The 8,634-nt window shown below is 43.4% G+C and overlaps 1 protein-coding gene across 1 annotated transcript in view; it reads right to left on the reverse strand.

Moving 5' to 3' along the window:
- The window catches only part of TMEM263 (transmembrane protein 263), a 16,688-nt gene extending 11,287 nt beyond the window's left edge, over positions 1-5,401 (reverse strand). The window contains exon 1 of the mRNA XM_007165729.2: positions 5,181-5,401. The gene's annotated coding sequence lies outside the window, so the exon portion shown is untranslated. The remainder of the gene's footprint in view (positions 1-5,180) is intronic.
- Between the last annotated feature and the right edge of the window lie 3,233 nt (positions 5,402-8,634).

Below are 8,634 nucleotides of genomic sequence, written 5' to 3' on the forward strand. Positions count from 1 at the left end.
TCATGTTTAAGAGGTGAGCAAAAGAGAAGCCAGCAAAAACAAACAAAATACACCTGAAGATAAATAGTCAAATGAGACAGCCTCATGGAAGGCAAGACATGAATTTATAAGCTTCCTAAAGATACATACAATGCAAACATTAAAATAATTTATGAAGATCAAATACTATGGATAAATGTTAATGTTGTATTTAGAGGATATAAAAGGCATGTATCATATGATACTATTTTTTTTTAAGTGCGCATAAAAAGACTGAAAGTAAATATACCAAAGTGTTAACAAAGATTGCCACTAGGGGGTAGAAATTATACATATGGAGGGAATAGATATATAGTATTTCTACATAGAGAGAAATATATATACTTAACGTCTACATTTTAATTTTCTACCATAAACATGTATTGATCTTGTAATTAAAGAATAATACATATTTTTAAGTCTTAGAAATCAGTGATACTCATAAAGGATATTTTTAAAGATGATACAGTTCATCTACCTAGTTATTGTAGGTAGCTATTGTTATCCTCAAATCAAGTTGATCACCTTAAAAACAATGTTCTTGAATCACAAAATGCTGACTTGAAGGAAAGATCACTGAGTTTTATTCACGGTTATGTTCCCCCACCCTCCCCCAGCCCGGTCCTGACAGCACACAAAGACCTCCACTCTTACAGCTCTTCTCCCTGATTTACAGTTTGAAAATCTTATTTATACTCTTACCATTTTTTTTTTAAGTACATGTTTTGGTTGTAAGCTGACACATAGTATTTGTGTAATAAATGGGATAAAAATATCATCTGTATCCACATTAACTTTAAGCATCATAAGAAAAGATGCATACCAATATATGGCCCAAATTTTTGGTTTAAAAAAAAAAAAGATAACTTCAAGCTAGATTCATGCTCTTCAAATGTACTTCTTTAAGAATAGGCAGTGCTATGCCAGGGGCTTCAAGAACCACAGGAGAGACATGAATTTTACTACACAGTAATTTAAAATAGTTTTGCTTTTAAATACACACTAATTAAAAAGTTAAATGAAAAGTGCTTGGGAATTTTTTAAGATAACTAGATTTTCAAGAAATTCTGTTCTTGCCTAGAGCCTCTTTAGGGTATACTCTCAGATTCACCAGCTCTCTCTTCCCTGCCCAACCACGCTCCCACCTCCCCTGAGTTTATTCCGCTCTTAAATTACATTCACAGTTACATTTACTAGTGTTACCAAGAGTTATAAACAGGATTATCAATAAAGTAGAAAATCTGGAGTTGTGCAGGCCAGAAGCCTGGCTACCTAGACCAGAAGAAATTGGCTTTGAAAGCCCTAAGAGGCCACAGACATTGATTTTTGTTTTGTATACATATATTTTAATGTTTAAGTTTCTCGTATATCACTCGTATTAACAGCAAGTATGTAGTATTCAAATTCCTACAGAACTCTTAGGGGAATAAAAATTATGCAAAAGCTCTAAGTATATGGAATATATTTTTCTGAATCCCTAATTTGATCATAAGACACCAAGTTACCTTATAAAGGTATTTTTGCTAAAATCCTTAACTGTCTGTAATGCCATCTATACTTTTTACTCACATAAACCATTCCCAACCTCTACATACATATATGTGCCAAACTTTTAGTGATATTACCTCTTTAGGATATTATCACTTTATCACTAGGAGAAATGCTTTTTATATTACCATGCTGTTCATTATCGTCATTACATTTTTTTTTCTCTTAAATTAGGAATTGTGAAGACAGATACGGCCCTAATCTCCTAAAACTGGAAGAGGTAAATAATCTGCTTAGTAAAATTTTAAAGCATACAGGTAAAGACAAATAACAACTGACAGTAAAAGTATCAAAAAGACCATTTAAAAATGTTACTCTTAAACAACATTATTAAATTCTATGCAAACCATCTGCCCTAAACTCAACATATACTTGGGTCCCTGCTATGTGCCAGGCACCCTGCTAGGCACTAAAGGTTTCACTGTGATTAAACACACAGAGGACTACACTAAGCCAGAGTTTACAATCCAGTGGTTATATACTTTACCAGCATTTATCAATTTAGTTTCATTCAAAAACAAAAAAAAGTCTGCTCTATAGGAACTCATAATGAACAGAAATTTCTATTAAAAAACATAGTTTCTTAAGGAAGGCAATAAAGACAGAAAACAGCCTTGAGATCAGGACAAATAATTTAACTTACTCTATGGACATAAATCAGTTTTACTGGTCCTGCCATGTGAACAAACTATTACAGTACCAATGAAAACTGGTCATAAGTATGTTTTTTTTTTTTTTTAATTTTTTTTTTTAACTTTGGGTTTATTTATTTATTTATTTTTATGGCTGTGTTGGGTCTTTGTTTCTGTGTGAGGGCTTTCTCTAGTTGCGGCAAGTGGGGGCCATTCTTCATCGCGGTGCGCGGGCCTCTCACTATCGCGGCCTCTCTTGTTGCGGAGCACAGGCTCCAGACGCGCAGGCTCAGTAATTGTGGCTCACGGGCCCAGTTGCTCCACGGCATGTGGGATCTTCCCAGACCAGGGCTCGAACCCGTATTCTCTGCATTGGCAGGCAGATTCTCAACCACTGCGCCACCAGGGAAGCCCAGTATGTTTTTTTTTAAAGAAATTATGAAATGTGAAAGAGTTCTTTGCTATAGACTGCAATTCATCAGCAGTTCCTTTAAGCATTTTAGGCCAGGGGGAAATAATTCTTGTCCAGTACAACAGTATCATAGATATAGGCAGCTGGTAAATATATTGAGGAAGAATTTATAACAACACTATTCCCTAGAGGGTAATTTATTCTAATAATAGAAATAAGTAAACAATGGACCCCCCCTTTTTTAAAAGGAAAACAGGTGAATCAATGTTGTTTGTGGATATCTGTAACATTTTATATATAAAGTTTTCATTAATAATAAAAACAAAATCTGAAAACAGTACTCAAATGTGCCTATGGCAACACCCCTCTGTGTACCAAGGGAAGTTAAAAAGCACTAGTACATTGTATATGAAGCCTAACTACAAAATACAATGCACAACAGTTTACCTTCAAAGCCATTTCAAAAATCTCTTATTAAACAGTAACTGCCAATTTCCCTATAAGAAAAAGACTATAAATGAATTAGCTAAATTTTTCTACATATTTTATAAATAGGAACTTTGCCACATCCTCACTCCTATGTTTTAGCTTCTTTGCCAAATAACTATAAGGAGCTTCAAAAAATACATTTATACAGAGCTTTAACTCACATACACCAACAAACTGCGTATATTAAAACACCAGCTTACTGTTTTTAGGCTTCTCTAGTTAACCAACTATCCTGAACAGGCTGCTTTTAAAAATGGCCCCTGCCCATTAAATCAACAGCAAGTGAACTACAAGAAACGCACTGAATGTGGCAGGAAAGAAAAAGTAATCTGCCAGTAAAACTTACACCTAGTGACAAGTAACAACTGACAGTATCAAAATGGCAATTTTTAAGTGTTGCCCTTAAATGAAACATTAAGGAGAATTACAATAACTTATCAAACCAAATAACCAGTACACCAGTCATTTTCACTACATCATACCTCATTAGTTCAACAAGTATTTGTGTCCCTACTATGTGTCAGACACTGTGTTACACACTGAAGTTTCAGCCTGAACGAGAATGTCAAGGCCCTACTCTGAGGGTGTTTATATATAAACCAGTAAGATACCTTCAGGAAGTAGCAAAACAACAACTACTCAATGACTAAAACAAAGAAAGGTAAAGATTTTCCTGGAGTTTAAAAAAAAAAAAAAAAAGAGAACCACACACAAGAACTACTTATACTTTTCTAACGATGTTCTCTACATAAGGGCATATTTTTACTGAGCTTGCTTTCTAGTACATATGTTATAACAAAGACTAAAGAAATGCAAGTGAAAAAAATCAAAATAGGATGCATGAGTTTATGCATGAGTTTATTAAAACTTCCTTCCTTCTTTCTTTAAAAAAACAGACATGGACACATACACGCAGACATATACCTGTTGATGTGATATCAATATTCCTGGGGAGCCCTTTAGAGCACCCAAACCAGTGGAAGGTTTAAAGGTTAAACAACAGTATAGAACAAATAATCACAGATAGTAAATAAAGTGTTTTCATTTGGAATTAGTTCACAAGGGCAGAATAAATCAAATAAACTCTCCTCCTTTTCTAGGTGTTTCTAAACCTTTGCCGGTGGCCCCTTCCGGAGCCCCCCCTGCCCCCCACTGATCCCTTTGGGCACTAGCAAGTTTCCTTTTTTTTTTTTTCTTTTAAGCAGAGGGAGTGACGTGGCAGGAGAGGCAGAAAATGACCCTGGAGGAGCCCTGGCTAGGGCTGAGCTCAGCACCTCCTCCCTCCGCTCCACGTTGTACACCCAGCAAACCCTACTCCCACAGGGTTCCAGAATTCCTATGTCTTCTAACGTACAAGAGGCGATCTGTTTAGGAGAGGGGACCTGATCCTAAGTGGGAGCCTGGGGACCAGTCTTGAGGCTGCGTGTGCATAGCAGGCACGGTTTTTATTTAGACTCGGGAGGCAGTGATGGCACTGGTGGGTGCTCCAGCAGTCCCCCAAGTCACCCCCCGGCGCCGTCAGCGCCTCTCTCCACTGCTACACTTCCAAGTTCAGGTTAGGTGTGGGGGTAGGGCTACCTGGGAAGAGCACTGGGAATGTCCACTGGTCAAGGATCGTGTACTTGAACCCAAGAGAGTGGTTTATCAACAAGTTAGGAGTTAGCGGGGCGGGGAAGCCCAGCACGCAGCCCCTCGGCCGCATCCCTATCCTCTAGCAGGCTGCTGGCGCCCTCCCACCCCCATTTCCCCGGCCTGATACCCCAGGAGCTAAGAAGACAGGCGGAAGCGTCCAAGGAGGGTCCCCAATCTCAAACCACGGCAGGGGAGTCAGAGACACGTAAAAGGGGGCAACCCGGCCAGCGAACCTCCACCCGCCCCCAACATCGTCCCGCCCCTCCCCCTTCCCCGCTAAGCAGCAGCACCCCCTCCCCCAAAAAAGGCCCCGCTCCGGGCACCAAGGCCCGGGCAGGGAGACAGTGAGGTGCAGAAGAGCTAACAGAGCTAACGGAAAAAGGCAACAGAGAGGAGGGCAGGAAGAAGCTGGGACGGCGCCCCCTACCCTCCCGGCCCGACTTACTCACCGCTGGGTCGGGGGCCGGCGCCGGGGCCGGGCGGAGGAGCGGGCAGCACCTAGGAGGGCTGAGGCGGCCTGAGCGGCGGGCACAGCCCCGGGCAGCTGCGGGCTCCGGAGACGCCTCCTCTGGCTGTGGAGCCAGAAGACAAGGTTGGCGACGGTGGCTTCTGGCTGCGGACGTGGCGCCGGACGCGACCCGCCCCCTCCACCGTCTCCTCCGCTCCCGCCTCCTCCCGCGGCTCGCGCTTCGACGCGCACGCGCACCCCGAGCCCCTCCCGCTCCTATCCGGCACACGCCCACCCGTTTCTCTAACTGCCCAGCCCTCCCAGCCACCCCCAGCCTGTCGCCTCCCGATGTGCGCACGCGCGAGGCTCCCTCCCGCCCCGCCGGCCAACTCCCGCCCCTTCGCCTGCCTGGTGACACCGCGAGAATCCAGGGCCGGCCTGTGCGTTCCTCCTCCTGGGCCTCCCGCCCCTTTCCCCCGCCGTCCAATCAGATCGGGCGAGGGGCAAGGATCCTCGAGAACCAGTAGGCGGCGGCCCTGCGGCCCGGGCAGTAACGCTTGCGGCTCCCTGAAGTCCACGTTCAGCTGCGAGTAACGGTCGCTCCGGATTCCGAACCTTCGTCCTAGGGAAGATGAGACGGTCGCCAGTTTCTCCGGCTCTTCGCCCGGGGCCTCGACATTCCCTTACCTGCTTCCCCTCCGGGAAGTGACGAGCTGGGCCTGCTCTCCGCCCTTCCCTTTGGGGCTCTTTACGAGCCTCTGTTTACTGTCCAGGTGACAGGGGTGACAAGAGAGACAGTGCTCACTTATTATTGTTGTTGAGAGACATTACTCATTTATTATTGTTGTTGTTACCATTATTATTATTTGAAATCTCCTCTGCCCTAGAATTGAGCTTCTTGAGAGTAAGAACTCCGGTTCGTCGTCGTCACCCACCGCTTACCGCAGTGCCGAGGGTTCGCCAGGCGCTAGCAGTTTGCTGAAGAGAGTGGGTGTTTATAGTGAAAAGAGAAGTGAGTTGGAAATTAGAAAACCTGGCTTCGCGCGCCTCCCTCGCCATCTGCCGCCTGGCGCGGCGCCTCTTGAGGTCTCCCCGCCTAGGCCGAGGCTGTGCTCGCCGTTCTGGAAGGTGTTGAGAAGAGTGTAGCGGTAAGAGGATAGTGTCTGGACCTAAACCCCTTGTGAGGCGAGGCATCTCGCTCTGCGCTTCAGAGCGGGGGTTGTGACGTCCTCGCGAGTGGTTGCCAGGAGTAAGCAAGTTGCGAAAAGGCTACTGAACTAGATGAAAGGTATCTGTTAACTTTTGTCTGCCTCTCTTTCCACACCTGTAAAACTAAGATGACAGGAAGTCCATCATAGGTTTTTCGAGAGAATCAAAGGAGATGGTGGGTGTGAAAGGGATCTGTAAACTGAATTCCTATGTAGGTGTGAGATCTTCCTTCACCATTCGGTTAGCAAGACAAAACATACCCTCATGTGTGTAAATAACCTTACAAAGTGTTTCTTCGAATGCAAAATAATCAGGGAGGGGCAACTGAAGGATATGTGTTGACAAGGCCCAGAAAAGGACATGTTAACTTAGCAAAGCATCCTGGAAGAAGCTGCCTTTGAGCCATGTCTTAAATAGAGTGGACCAAATATAGTCTGTGGTTTCAGCATAATGACCGATTTTTCAAAGCAGCGGCTTAAATCCACTTAGACCATTGTTCTGAGACTATCAAGATATTTCAGTTTTCCAGACCTTAAAGGAGAAATGAAATAATCTTGTCACTTTAAAATATGATTTGGATGGTTAGCAGGATCTATGGTTTGTCGTGATTACCCAGCATGTGAAGAGGTGTGAAGCAACTCTATTTTCTTGTTGTCACAGAAACCACTTAATATGTGACCTTTCCAGCGTGAATGCTAGGCAGACTTTACTGGCACCATTACCTGGACTATTTCTGGTTTTCCTTTTTGTGCCCCAATCCTCAGTCTTTTCTGTGATATAATAATGATAACTAAGACTTATTTAACGTTAAGTTTCTAACATGTACTCCAACAATCCAATGAGGCAAGTACTATTATTATCCCCATATTCATATGAGGAAACTGAGGCATAGAGAAGTCAGATAATTTACTCAAGGGCCCACAGCTAGTGGAAGGCAGACCCTGGAATCAAACAATTTTTTCTGACTCTGGGGCCTTAAGCACTATATTCTGAGAAGGAGAAAAGCAGTCCCTGACATCGAGTAGCTGGGCTGGTGCTATCAGCTAGGTCTTTCTGTTGCTAGGAGCTGGCCTGGCACAGCTAGGCTTTGGTATCTTCTGTTGAATATAAACTGTTTCAGAGAACATCAGCATCCGAAAAGGCCATTTCATGATTGTGATGGATCAGGACAAAAATAAGACTACTCCATAATCATATCTGAACACAGACAAAAACATGAACCTTATCTAAGCCACCACATGAAATACACAAACTGAAAATATCAGACTATATGAGGGGCTGTTACTTCTTTACTAATTACAGCTTTATCCTCATTCTAGTCTTCCCTTTTTCTATATAATATTTATTAAGGGGGACTTCCTTGGTGGCGTAGGGGTTAAGAATCCGCCTGCCAATGCAGGGGACACGGGTTCGAGCCCTGGTCCGGGAAGATCCCACATGCTGTGGCGCAACTAAGCCCATGCGCCACAACTACTGAGCCTGCGCTCTAGAGCCCGCAAGCCACAACTACTGAAGCCAGCGTGCCTAGAGCCTGTGCTTCACAACAAGAAAAGCCACTGCAATGAGAAGACCGTACACCGCAACGAAGAGTAGCTCTGCTTGCCGCAACTAGAGAAAGCCCGTGTGCAGCAACGAAGACCCAATGCAGCCAAAAAAAGAAAAAAAAAAACACTCTTAAAAAAAAAAAGATTTATTAAGGTACCCAATTGTAGAATTACCCCTGCTTCCTGACAGCATCCAGTTTAGAGCAAAGTCCCCCAAATCACCCAACAAACCCAAATCTTAATATAAGTCCTTTCTAACACCCTCATATTGAGATGCCTCATGGTTCCCCATAGTGTGTGTTCTCCCTTGCTGCAGTGAGTAGCAAGCGTAGCTTGTTCAGCCACCGGTGTGTTCCTGGTGTTTGGCTAGAGAGCATTGATAATTCTTTCTGGACTATCTTATACCACGCATGTATATGGAGTGGAAAGCATACTGCTTAGCCATTTCTCGCCACAGAAACTGGAAACTGCCCTCCCATCTCCAGCCATAGGATTTTCACACCAAAGCTAGAGGGTTACCTTCCTTTTTGTAGATTCTGCATAGATTCTCTGCTAAATAGAACCTTATCAAAAGATAGTGAAAAGAAACAAATGATGCTGGAATAGTTGCACGTCATTTTGCAAGAAAAAAAAAGAACTTCAACCTGTTAACCCATACCGTGCACCATATGCAAAATAACTCAAAATGGATTATAAATTTAA

Source organism: Balaenoptera acutorostrata, chromosome 11, assembly GCF_949987535.1.
Source record: "Balaenoptera acutorostrata chromosome 11, mBalAcu1.1, whole genome shotgun sequence".
Taxonomy (NCBI): Eukaryota; Metazoa; Chordata; class Mammalia; order Artiodactyla; family Balaenopteridae; genus Balaenoptera; species Balaenoptera acutorostrata.